The following is a 13,768-nucleotide window of genomic DNA, read 5'->3' on the forward strand; positions in this document are numbered from 1 at the left end:
GCATATGCAGTCTCAGAGGCTGAGGGTTTTCTTCTAGACCACACTTTGCTTGATGCTTCAATGGTTGGAATGACAGTGAATCTAGTGCCCGACAGTAGTCCTGATCCCGTGCAAGTCTACCTTTGACAGTTTGGCATATGCAGTCTCAGAGGCTGAGGGTTTTCTTCTAGACCACACTTTGCTTGATGCTTCAATGGTTGGAATGACAGTGAATCTAGTGCCCGACAGTAGTCCTGATCCCGTGCAAGTCTACCTTTGGCAATTTGGCATATGCAGTCTCAGAGGCTGAGGGTTTTCTTCTAGACCACACTTTGCTTGATGCTTCAATGGTTGGAATGACAGTGAATCTAGTGCCCGACAGTAGTCCTGATCCCGTGCAAGTCTACCTTTGGCAGTTTGGCATATGCAGTCTCAGAGGCTGAGGGTTTTCTTCTAGACCACACTTTGCTTGATGCTTCAATGGTTGGAATGACAGTGAATCTAGTGCCCGACAGTAGTCCTGATCCCGTGCAAGTCTACCTTTGACAGTTTGGCATATGCAGTCTCAGAGGCTGAGGGTTTTCTTCTAGACCACACTTTGCTTGATGCTTCAATGGTTGGAATGACAGTGAATCTAGTGCCCGACAGTAGTCCTGATCCCGTGCAAGTCTACCTTTGGCAGTTTGGCATATGCAGTCTCAGAGGCTGAGGGTTTTCTTCTAGACCACACTTTGCTTGATGCTTCAATGGTTGGAATGACAGTGAATCTAGTGCCCGACAGTAGTCCTGATCCCGTGCAAGTCTACCTTTGGCAGTTTGGCATATGCAGTCTCAGAGGCTGAGGGTTTTCTTCTAGACCACACTTTGCTTGATGCTTCAATGGTTGGAATGACAGTGAATCTAGTGCCCGACAGTAGTCCTGATCCCGTACAAGTCTACCTTTGACAGTTTGGCATATGCAGTCTCAGAGGCTGAGGGTTTTCTTCTAGACCACACTTTGCTTGATGCTTCAATGGTTGGAATGACAGTGAATCTAGTGCCCGACAGTAGTCCTGATCCCGTGCAAGTCTACCTTTGACATTTTGGCATATGCAGTCTCAGAGGCTGAGGGTTTTCTTCTAGACCACACTTTGCTTGATGCTTCAATGGTTGGAATGACAGTAAATCTAGTGCCCAACAGACCTTACTTAATCTAGTGTCTCTTATGGCCTCTTTGGAAGTGAGAGCTGCAGAGGCCTCCCGGTCAACCACCTCGGCAATATCAAAGTTACTCTGTAAACCCACTTACAAAGCTTTAAAAACTTTAATAAAACTAAATTCAACGTGAGGCACCATGTAATGGCTGCTTGTAATCTGGAGAAGGTTGCGGTAGAATAGTTTTTCTGTAGTGGCCCTTTTCACCAAGCTTTAGTGAATGACACTAAAGCTAATGCAGAGGCAATGGTCAATTCACTTCCAGAGAAATGGAGGGAAGGTTTTTGGCCGCACTTAAAAAGAAGCCCTTCTTTCACAAAGCTTTGGCCTATACTGTAGTAAAAACCAACAACGATACCAAAATCAACCAGCAAAGACTACAGTATCCCCATACAAATATCCTGAACCTCATTCTACACTTAAGTTTCCTCAAGAAGAGCAAAGGCTACACAGTCATCCTACTCAGGCAGAGTGCCAAATCCATGGTTCTTCTGTATTTTTTCTTCTTTTTTTTTCTTTAAGGAAAAGAGAGAACTAGAGGCATGCCAGGGAAAACAAGGGGGGGAGGGGCTGATTAGTCTCATGGAAGCAAGAGAACTCGTCAATGAATGTTTTCCAGTTAGAATTGTCTCCATCATTTTCAAGAATGTTGGACTTTTTCTCAGTGGGAACAGAGCAGGTTAAAAAGAACATTTTGTTCACACCATAACCCTGGAACTGGACTCCTTTGTAAGCAAAATGCTGATAAAAGACGTCCTAAAAAATACAGGCCCTTAAAATTCCAGAGCAGACTATTCAGTGTATAGAAGAAAGACTCGTCCAAGAGATTTGATCCCCAACCTGCCTTGTCTCCACAAACACATCGGATGCAATGCATTCAAAATGACAACCATCATTCATGTCTGCCAATTACTTTATCAAGGGGCTTGGACCTGTATATTACTATAGCTCTAAATGACGCTTACTTACTGACACGTCCCTATTGGCCCCCATTTCCCACCTTACCTACGGTTTCAGCTCGGAAGGTTCATACAGGTTCAAAGTGATGCCTTTCAGTCTCAATATTGCCCCAAGAGTGTTCACAAAACTATAGTAGTCAGTCATCAAACTCCTGCAGCTCCAGTGAGTTCAGGTCATTACCTATTTGGACAGCTGACTAATTTGGGAAGAGACCTAAGAATTATACCTCAAGTACACAAATCAACTCTTGCAAGTTCTCAAGGACCTAGGTTGTCTGATAAACTTCACAAAATCAAGACTAGTTCCAAGAAGGATATTTCAGTGGCTAGGCCTTCATTGAAATACTGTTTGTCAAAATCCACTCTAAGCCTGCCAAAAGCATCTCGGCAAAGATTGCTAAGCAAGGTTACATTCTTTCAAGCTGCTTCTCCTCAAAATGGCAACTCAAGTAGCTTTGGGCCTAGGGCCTTTTTTAGTTTGCTTCAATAGTTGACCCAGTATTAAAGACCAGGTTGAAGGACCTCAATTTTGTGTAGAGAAGAGAGGTTTGCAAAGGTTATCGAGAAAATCGTGCTCAGATGCTCAGTTGTTGCAAAAGAATTGTCAGTCCATAGACCACAACAAAGGCCTTTCTGTGTTGGTCCCATTGGTCCCTCCCCCGATTTCCATGATTCTTCATACAGAAGCATCCCGGTTGGGTTGTGGAGGTCATTAAGAGGAGTCTTATGTGTTTGAGAAATGGTCTCCTCAGTTCACAGTACTTCACATGTGGTGAAACTGATGGCAGTTTTCCTGACGAAGAGAATTCTTCCAAGAATGAACTCTCATGTCAAGATTTTCATAGATAACCAGGTACCAGTCTGTTATTATTATTATTAAATGCTAAGCCACAACCCTAGTTGGAAAAGCAGGATGCTATAAGCCCAGCGGCCCCAACAGGGAAAATAGCCCAGTGAGGAAAGGAAACAAGGAAAAATAGAATATCTTAAGAATAGTAACAACATTAAAATAAATATTTCCCACAAACTATAAAAACTTTAACAAAACAAGAGGAAGAGAAATTAAATTGAATAGTGTGCCCGAGTGTACCCTCAAGCATGAGAACTCTAACTCAAGACAGTGGAAGACCATGGTACAGAGGCTATGGCACTACCCAAAACAAGAGAACAATGGTTTGATTTTGGAGTGTCCTTCTCCTAGAAGAGCTGCTTACCATAGCTAAAGAGTCTCTTCTACCCTTACCAAGAGGAAAGTAGCAACTGAAGAGTTACAGTGCTGTAGTTAACCCCTTGGGTGAAGAAGAATTGTTTGGTAGTCTCAGTGTTGTCAGGTGTATGAGGACAGACGAGAATCTGTAAAGAATAGGCATGACTATTCGGTGTCAGTGTAGGCAAAGGGAAAGAACCGTAACCAGAGAGGCAGATCCAATGTAGTACTGTCTGGCCAGTCAAAGGACCCCATAACTCTCTAGCGGTAGTATCCTCAGAAGAGGATCTTGCTCAAGAATTCTCAGTGACTCTTCCCATTATGAAATTTTTTTAGGGATCTCCCAATGTAGTAGTGGATGCCTTGTCCAGACAGATAGTCCTGGTCCTGGACACAGCATGGACCTTGGATCAGAGCTCTTTTCAAGCAATACTAAAGTTGATTCTGGATCTTCAAGCAGAACTGTTTTCTACAAAAGAGAACCACAAGCTTCCACTTTACGTACCTCCAAATGGGGGTACGAAGACAATGGCAAGAGAAAACTTGAATCTGGAATGGAACAGACAATCACTGATTTATATAATTCTTTCAATAAGTTTGATTTCGTGGGCTTTGAATATCCTTCAGGACTTTTCCGGGATAGTTGTGTTACTAGCTCTACATTGGGCGAACAGTCCATGGTATCCACTGTTCCAGCAAATGAGACCAAGGTTACACCCTCTTAGATCATCACAGCTGTATCAGAAAGTAGGGAATTAGATTATCTTAGCTACCTCTTTTCTGATGCAGAACCTTCATGCTTGAATATGTTATTTTTATTAATAAAATAAATTTTTGAATATACTTACCCGATAATCATGTAGCTGTCAACTCCGTTGCCCGACAGAATTCTATGGAGGGATACGCCAGCTATCACAATACTAGAAGGGGGTGTATTTACCAGCGCCACCTGTGGCCAGGTACTCAAGTACTTCTTGTTGACACCTCCTCAATTATTCCTCGGTCCACTGGTTCTCTATGGGGAGGAAGGGAGGGTCGATTAAATCATGATTATCGGGTAAGTATATTCAAAAATTTATTTTATTAATAAAAATAACATTTTTCAATATTAAACTTACCCGATAATCATGTAGCTGATTCACACCCAGGGGGGTGGGTGAAAACCAGTGTACAAGATTAAAGGATAGCTAAGTATCCCATATTTCATATAATCAGTTATCCACAATAACAATGAAATAATAAGTACCTGGTAAGGAAGTCGACTTGAACCGTTACTCTGCCTTTAATAAGATCGTCTTCCTTACTGAGCGCAGCGTTCCTCTTGGGAGGCTGAATCAACTCAAAGGTGCTAAAGTATACAGGGCTGCAACCCATACTAAAGGACCTCATCACAACCTTTAACCTTGGCGCTTCTCAAGAAAGAATTGACCACCCGCCAAATCAACAAGGATGTGGAAGGCTTCTTAGCCGACCGTACAACCCATAAAAAGTATTCAAGAGAAAGGTTAAAAAGTTATGGGATTATGGGAATGTAGTGGCTGAGCCCTCGCCTACTACTGCATTCGTTGCTACGAATGGACCCAGGGTGTAGCAGTACTCGTAAAGAGACTGGACATCTTTGAGATAGAATGATGCGAACACTGACTTGTTTCTCCAATAGGTTGCATCCATAACACTCTGCAGAGAACGGTTCTGTTTGAAGGCCACTGAAGTAGCCACAGCTCTCACTTCATGTGTCCTTACCTTCAGCAAAGCAAGGTCTTCTTCCTTCAGATGAGAATTTGCTTCTCTAATCAGAAGCCTGATGTAGTAAGAAACTGAGTTCTTAGACATTGGTAGAGAAGGCTTCTTGATAGCACACCATAAGGCTTCTGATTGTCCTCGTAATGGTTTTGACCTTCTTAGATAGAACTTAAGAGCTCTAACTGGGCAAAGTACTCTCTCCAGTTCGTTCCCCACCATGTTGGACAGGCTTGGGATCTCGAACGACTTAGGCCAAGGACGGGAAGGAAGCTCGTTTTTAGCCAAAAAACCGAGCTGCAAGGAACATGTAGCCGTTTCAGATGTGAAACCTATGTTCCTGCTGAAGGCGTGGATCTCACTTACTCTTTTACCTGTTGCTAAGCACACGAGGAAAAGAGTTTTTAATGTGAGGTCCTTAAAAGAGGCTGATTGGAGCGGTTCAAATCCTGATGACATTAGGAACCTTAGGACCACGTCTAGATTCCAGCCTGGAGTGGACAACCGACGTTCCTTTGAGGTCTCAAAAGACCTAAGGAGGTCCTGTAGATCTTTGTAGGAAAGATCCAAGCCTCTGTGGCGGAAAACCGCTGCCAACAAACTTCTGTAACCCTTGATCGTAGGAGCTGATAGGGATCTTACGTTCCTTAGATGTAACAGGAAGTCAGCAATCTGGGTTACATTGGTACTGGTTGAGGAAAACTGCATTGGCCTTGCACCAGCTTCGGAAGACTTCCCATTAAGACTGATAGACTCTGAGAGTGGATGTCGTCCTTGCTCTGGCAATCGCTCTGGCTGCCTCCTTCGAAAAGCCTCTAGCTCTTGAGAGTCTTTCGATAGTCTGAAGGCAGTCAGACGAAGAGCGTGGAGGTTGGGTGTACCTTCTTTACGTGAGGTTGACGCAGAAGGTCCACTCTAGGAGGAAGAGTCCTGGGAACGTCGACCAGCCATTGCAGTACCTCAGTGAACCATTCTCTCGCGGGCCAGAGGGGAGCAACCAACGTCAGCCGTGTCCCTTTGTGAGAGGCGAACTTCTGAAGTACCCTGTTGACAATCTTGAACGGCGGGAATGCATACAGGTTGAGATGGGACCAATCCAGCAGAAAGGCATCCACGCGAACTGCTGCTGGGTCTGGAATCGGAGAACAATACAAGAGGAGCCTCTTGGTCATCGAGGTAGCGAATAGATCTATGGTTGGCTGACCCCACAGGGCCCAAAGTCTGCTGCAAACATTCTTGTGAAGGGTCCACTCTGTGGGGAAGACCTGACCCTTCCGGCTGAGGCGATCTGCCATGACATTCATATCGCCCTGAATGAGCCTCGTTACCAGCGTGAGCTTTCGATCTTTTGACCAAAAGAGGAGGTCCCTTGCGATCTCGAACAACTTCCTCGAATGAGTCCCTCCCTGCTTGGAGATGTAAGCCAAGGCTGTGGTGTAGTCGGAGTTCACCTCCACCACCTTGTTAAGCTGGAGGGACTTGAAGTTTATCAAGGCCAAATGAACTGCCAACAACTCCTTGCAATAGATGTGAAGTGTCCTTTGCTCCTGATTCCATGTTCCCGAGCATTCCTGTCCGTCCAGTGTCGCACCCCAGCCCGTGTCCGATGCGTCCGAGAAGAGACGGTGGTCGGAGGTCTGAACAGCCAAAGGTAGACCTTCCTTGAGAAGAATGCTGTTCTTCCACCACGTTAGAGTAGACCTCATCTCTTCGGAAACAGGAACTGAGCCCGTCTCTAGCGTCATGTCCTTTATCCAGTGAGCAGCTAGATGATACTGAAGGGGGCGGAGGTGGAGTCTCCCTAACTCGATGAACAAGGCCAGCGATGAAAGTGTCCCTGTTAGACTCATCCACTGCCTGACTAAGCATTGGTTCCTTCTCAGCATGCTCTGGATGCATTCTAGGGCTTGGAAGATCCTTGGGGCCGACGGACAAGTCCGAAAAGCTCGACTCTGAAGATCCATACCCAAGGAGACAATGGTCTGGGATGGAACGAGCTGAGACTCCTCAAAATTGACCAGGAGGCCCAGTTCCTTGGTCAGATCCATAGTCCATTTGAAAATCTCCAGACAGCGACGACTTGAGGGAGCTCTTAAAAGCCAGTCGTCTGACGGAGCCGGACACAAGATCATGATACTGCTGCACAGTCTGTAAACTGTCAATCATGGGCAAGCGAGGAAGTACAGTGACAACCCGAATCTGTCTAGACTGTCTGGGTCGTACAGACAACTCCTTAACGGGTTGCTGAGGTTGCCGCACTGCGTCACAACAAGTCCCTTCTGTTGGTTGTTGAACGTCTTCCCCGTGACACATTGACTCCGTAAACAAAAAATCCTCTAACAAGGACTAAGCTTGGACTGCATGTCATGCAACACAGCTCAAGGTCTATGGGAGCAGGTGTGGTAACAGACGGGATTAGCGGCTGAAGTGTAACCATTACCTTCCCTGTAAGCATGTTATGCTTAAATAAAAGTCCATAAGAGGTTATGCAGCTAAAGGCTCCCTCCAAATGACAGAGTCCTCAAGGGAATATCAGAAGGAGGGAGAAAAGAACTTTCTCATCTACAGGGACCTTATCCTAGAAAAGCTAAGTTCTCTGAGTGAGGGTTCACTGGTGCAAAGCAGCAGACTAGAAGGCAACGTTATGAAACTGCTTGACAGTCTAGTGAGTTGGCAACAACCCAAGATGTGTTGAGAAGCATGCGGTAAGGTATGCAGAGCATGATGTATGCAGAGTATGCTGTATGCAGAGCATGCTGTATGTAGAGCATGTTGTATGCAGAGCATGCTGAATGCAGAGCATGCTGTATGCAGAGCATGTTGTATGCAGAGCATGCTGAATGCAGAGCATGCTGAATGCTGAGCATGTAGTAAGCAGAGCCTGCTGTAAGCAGAGCCTGCTGAAAGGAAAGCAGAGCGTGTGCATGGCGTTTAACATTTCACAGAAATTCCATGACCAGTGCTAGAGTGCTTTATGCATGCTTGCATGGGGTTTAAACCATGGTATGCTGAACAGCAGAGTCAGAACGAGCTGGAACAACAATAGTGTGGTTTCCTCTTCAAGACTCCGATGAGGGAACACCTGAGGCTCAGTCTGCAAAGGCTGAATAAAAGACAAGCAGAAGGAAGGCGCATGGGTGGAGGAGGCTGACTCCTAGCATGAGTGGTTGAACCCAAGGGTTGCGCTTGCTGAGCGGTTGGCGGAAGCGGAGTAGCAAGTTCCAGTTCCTGTGGTGTGAGCGGAGCGCGATGAGGAAGAGGCTGCGCAGAACAAGGTAAATGTCTCGCAAGCTGAGGCTCCTGAGGCGCAAGGCTAAGGTGTTGTGGTGCTTGCCTTATGGAGGGTTGAGCTCGCTGCAGCAAGAGCTGAGGAAACTGACTCATGGACGGGAGAGGTTGTTGTACCTCAACCGAGTGTTGCATCACGGGTGGAGCAGCAAGTGGAGGCAGAGGAAGAGAGGTATAATCCTCCTGATCCCAATGTAAAGGTTGCCTTAAGAAAGGCGGAGGCTGAACACCACAGGGAACAGCAAACTCAGCACGTGTCTCAACATCGTACGCCTGGCAGGTGGAACTGCTGGCAGGTGGTACTGCGATCAGGCGGAGCGAGTGTAGGTGGAGGGAGTGTAGGCGGAGGCGGAGGAGCAACACTCTCAGCCCGACACTCACGCATCAAGTCCGAAAGCTGTGCTTGCATGGACTGTAGTAGAGTCCACAACATCATACGCCTGGCAGATGGTACTGTGATCAGGCGGAGCGAGTGTAGGAGGAGGGAGTGTAGGCGGAGGCGGAGGAGCAACACTCTCAGCCCGACACTCACTCATCAAGTCCAAAAGCTGTGCTTGCATGGACTGTAGTAGAGTCCACAACATCGTACGCCTGGCAGATGGTGCTGTGATCAGGCGGAGCGAGTGTAGGAGGAGGGAGTGTAGGCGGAGGCGGAGGAGCAACACTCTCAGCCCGACACTCACTCATCAAGTCCGAAAGCTGTGCTTGCATGGACTGTAGTAGAGTTCACAACATCGTACGCCTGGCAGATGGTGCTGCGACCAGGCGGAGCAGGTGCAGGCTGGGCGAGCACAGGCGGAGCAGGTGCAGGCTGGGCGAGCACAGGCGGAGCGAGAACAGGTGGAGGGAGTGTAGGCGGAGGAGGAGGTGCAACACTCTCAGCCCGACACTCACGCATCAAGACCGAAAGTTGTGACTGACTGCATTCGGGTTGTGAACTTTAACTTCGTACGTCTGGCATAGGTCTGGACTTAACGTTTAAGAAGTCTTGAGACCTGAGACCAGCGTTACTCTGCCTTTATTTTCTCCCCTAATCTCTTCTGCAGACGAGCAAAATAAGGGCTCAATCGTCTGCGGGTGGGAGTGACGGTCTCGGTAAGACACGCCCACAACCACCGAGAATACTTCTGTGCGCCGATCAAGGCCTGCTGAACCCTTATGCCCTTCGACATTGCTTCTCCCCTGGGCTTGGGAGCTTGCAAGAGGTCCCGGACTGGGAGGACGACTGGCGCGCACAAAAGTACCCTCACGCACTAATCACTTATCACTTTGATTTCTGTTTGCACTTATTTCACTGAACTCGAAACTTTAAGTGGTTTGTACCTGAAATACGCAATTCTATCCTTTCTCAAAGTTAGTAATTGCGAAAACAGAATTACAATGTAACAGAAAAATCTAATGAAAGATAATTCAGTGGTTGGAAAGAGACTAAACACTAGATCACTCTAGAAACGTTTAGTTTCTTCCCCTAAAGAGACTAGGGAGAAGAGCAAAAAACGATAACGACGTTACTCGTACGCCTGGCAGGCTTGAATGAAACGTTTATCCTCTTTCTCCCTCCGTCTCTATCTCTCTCTCTCTCTCTCTCTCTCTCTTGACTTAGAACCTGAGAGAAGAGCCCAATCATATATATCGTTAAACCATATTATTGTTAAAGGAAAAAAAAAAAAACTGAAAAGTTCCTTTATTAGGATCAAAACCATTAAGTTAAGAAAAAAAATGAACAAAACGCTAGACACGGTTAATCTTACTGCAACGTGAAACCGTGAACATTCTTTCTCTATCGTAACGATAGAGTGCAAGTTGAACGTTCTGAACGTCAACAACTGCAGAGACAAAACAAAACGTTAGTTCAGCTTTGAAAACAGTACGAGACTGTCAAAGAAAATCTTTCAAACTCTGTGGCGGAAATAGCATAATATGTTAACAGGTAAAACCGAAATGACGGGCTCAAAGTTTAACTTCGGTAAAAGACCGCCTACTATTAGGAAGGTCGAATATAAACAAATATAAAAATTAATTTTAATGAGTTTATAATAAAAGGAAGTTAATCGAAGAGGCCTATAAGAGGCGGAGAGATATAAAATAAATTTATAACTTTTGTTAAGCAAAATTAAGAAAGAGAGTCTATACTCTCTTAGACACCAACACTTCCGTCTAAGGGAAGGGACGGCCATTGAAAAGTGAACGAGAGTTCATACTCTCTCGTCACCAAAATTAATCAAATTAATTCCAAAAGCTAACTAAGCTAATATAGAAGTTTCCAGTAAAGCGACAGCCGAAATCAAAGAGAAATACTTCACCAAAGTCGTGAAAATACTCCAAGAACATAAGCGTATCCCAGAACGTCTTGCCGGAAGCACGACAGAGGAATAATTGAGGAGGTGTCAACAAGAAGTACTTGAGTACCTGGCCACAGGTGGCGCTGGTAAATACACCCCCTTCTAGTATTGTGATAGCTGGCGTATCCCTCCATAGAATTCTGTCGGGCAACGGAGTTGACAGCTACATGATTATCGGGTAAGTTTAATATTGAAAATTACTCTCCTGTGTATACAGTAGGCAATTCTCTGCTCACAACATGATATATTTGATGAGCCCTAAGAAGTCTTTCACTAGATAATACTAGTTGGTGTGGAAGGCATGGATAGCCTTCCTGAGGGTTAGGTCTCCGTGTCAAATAACCCCAGACTTCTTGGTTAGAAAGGAAGTTTAAGCCATCTACAATTTTTTCATACAAATCTGAATTGACAAAATTTCTCAAGAGGGCTTTTGGAGTGGATTTAGACTTGAACATGTTCACAAGATTACCCAGTCTTTTGCCCTACAATGACCATCTCCACCATCTCTCTGAAGTGTCCTGTTCTCTGCATAGAGTACTTTAAGGCAAATTTAGATCATTTCTCCATTTCCTTATTGCAGAAAGCAATTTTTTATAGCTTTACCCTTAGGAGCAACAATCAGTGAGCTTGGAACTTTTCAGAGACCAAGAGTTTTATCACTATTATTCTTGGTCATCTCAATCCTGACTCAGGGTCTTCTGTATTTTTGCCAGAAACAAAGAACCCTATTCAGAGGCAGGAATTTCTTTATATTACAGCTTTAAAACCAATAGATTGTAACTTGTGACTGTCCGTCTACCCTGCTATGATGTTCTTTTTGCCTGGGAGGAAGCGGGCTGTCAGAGTAATCAAGTTGAGCCCTGCCCACTCGTGGATCTCTACTGGTAGCTGGCCAAGCTGTAGTTATATGATATCTCATTATGGTGTGTTGTCGCTCATCTACATCATCGAGTGACCAGTTAAAAGAGGGAAAGTGTTGGAGCACTAGATGAGCTCCTCAAAGCTCCAACACAATTGATGTTCTTAGTCGGACCATTGTCCTCATACCATATGTTGACGGAGTTGTGCTCCCTAACCTTCCTTTGACGAGGAGGTATCCAGATCAAAGGACTTCTACTGCCTATCTTTCTACCCAATGATACCACCACCTCCTCCATCTGTGTTGCACGCATCCTCCCACAGATGGTATCGTGGGAGGAATGGCCCTCTAATTGTGTTGCTGTCCTCATCTTTTTCCCCTGCGTTGGCCTCGTCTTCGACCTTATTTGCTCAAAAAGGGCTCGTTTGTTCCCCGCCTCTGGATGGAAGGTGTGGGGTAAGGGTCATTTCTCTGTTCAGGCCTATGCGCCTGCTAAGCAGGTGTCGAAGATCTTCCCTGACCAGAAGTGGAGGCAGACTATGGTGGCCGGAAGGACACCACCTGATCCTTCACAAATTTCTTGCAAGAAGGGCACTTAGGAGACAAGTCTCCGGAGGTCCTAGAAGGTCGAAAGACTGAGTTATAGGTGGTCTGCTTCAGGGTCATGAGCAGTGAGGAGGGACTCACTCTTCTGGGTCCTCAAAGGAAAAGAGCCGATGACATCTATTACAAGAGCAGCAATACTCCTGCGGTGTCCTCGCAGCAGTCAAAGGAGGGCCACAACATATGTAAGGCATTATCTATCTGTAAAGCAGAAGACTTCTCCTGAGGACGGAGGTCCCCCCTGTTTCGCTAGAGAAAGCGGGAAGGTCTCCTTGCCCCAAGGTTTGCCCCAAAGTTGAAGGTCCACCACTCTTACCAGACCAGCCTCCAAAGGAGACCACCATAGAAGGGTTGGAGGACAACATACTGGGGGTCATAGAAAGAAGTGGGGATTTCTTTGACTTCGAAGATGACCACGAGGGTGAAGAATCCCTTTTGAAATTCCTCCTCCTACCAAATGTTACCCACAAAAAGGGTGACCACTCCCGACACACAGCACAAGGAGAGGCCTGACTGCAGGAGTGTCCTCTCCAGGCAGAGCATAAGAGGTGAGGATCAGTCTCCTTGTAGCTCATAAAGATGCCAAATTTATTGTCTGACACCCTCCGGACATTTCCGTATTTACGCAGGCAACCCCACTAAAGATATGAAGTTGCTAGCATGCTGGAAAAGATAAAGAATGATTAAGTTTGCCAAATACATATACCAACCGACGAGAACATCTGTCCTCCCTAACAGCTGCTATCAAAGTGATTACTCAGTGAGCAAGCTGGGGAGTAGGGCCTCCTCGCTCCCAGTAAGTGACCACCGACCACTTGTTTATCATCTTCTTATAAAGTTTTAACTGCTGTGTATTCCAGCTTCGCTGTTACCTCTCCTATGTAAAGGACAACGGTTTGTATTTGCACCAGAAGTTCTAGAACTAACAGAATTTTAACAATAAAGTTTCTTATTTATATACTCATTTAATGTTCATATTGCTTTTTTTCCAGAAGCCTGGTTTAATCAACACTTACCGGTAAAACTTCTAAATTTCATCCTTTTCCAATTTTCTTTTGCTTCAATAAATATATGCTCTTAACAAGGGAATGGAACCCTCTAGTGGTAGGTGATGAAAAGCCCAGGTTGCCATTTCACAGTTGATCTAATATTCAGTTTTGAAGTCATATCACTACAGTATGAATCAGTGAGGAGGAGGCAGGCATATATATGAACATCAGGTGAATAGATATAAGAAATTTTATTATTATCAAAATATGTTATTTTTATTAATAAAATAAATTTTTGAATATACTTACCCGGTGATCATATAGCTGCAACTCTGTTGCTCGACAGAAAAACCTACGGTCAAAATACGCCAGCGATCGCTATGCAGGTGGGGGTGTACATCAACAGCGCCATCTGTCGAGCAGGTACTTAGTACTCCTAGTAAACAAAGAACCAATTTTCTCCTCGGTCCACTGGGTTTCTATTGGGGAGGAAGGGAGGGTCCTTTAATATATGATCACCGGGTAAGTATATTCAAAAATTTATTTTATTAATAAAAATAACATTTTTCAATATTAAACTTAGCCGGTGATCATATAGCTGATTCACA

The sequence above is a fragment of the Palaemon carinicauda genome, chromosome 6, assembly GCF_036898095.1.
Source record: "Palaemon carinicauda isolate YSFRI2023 chromosome 6, ASM3689809v2, whole genome shotgun sequence".
Lineage (NCBI taxonomy): Eukaryota > Metazoa > Arthropoda > Malacostraca > Decapoda > Palaemonidae > Palaemon > Palaemon carinicauda.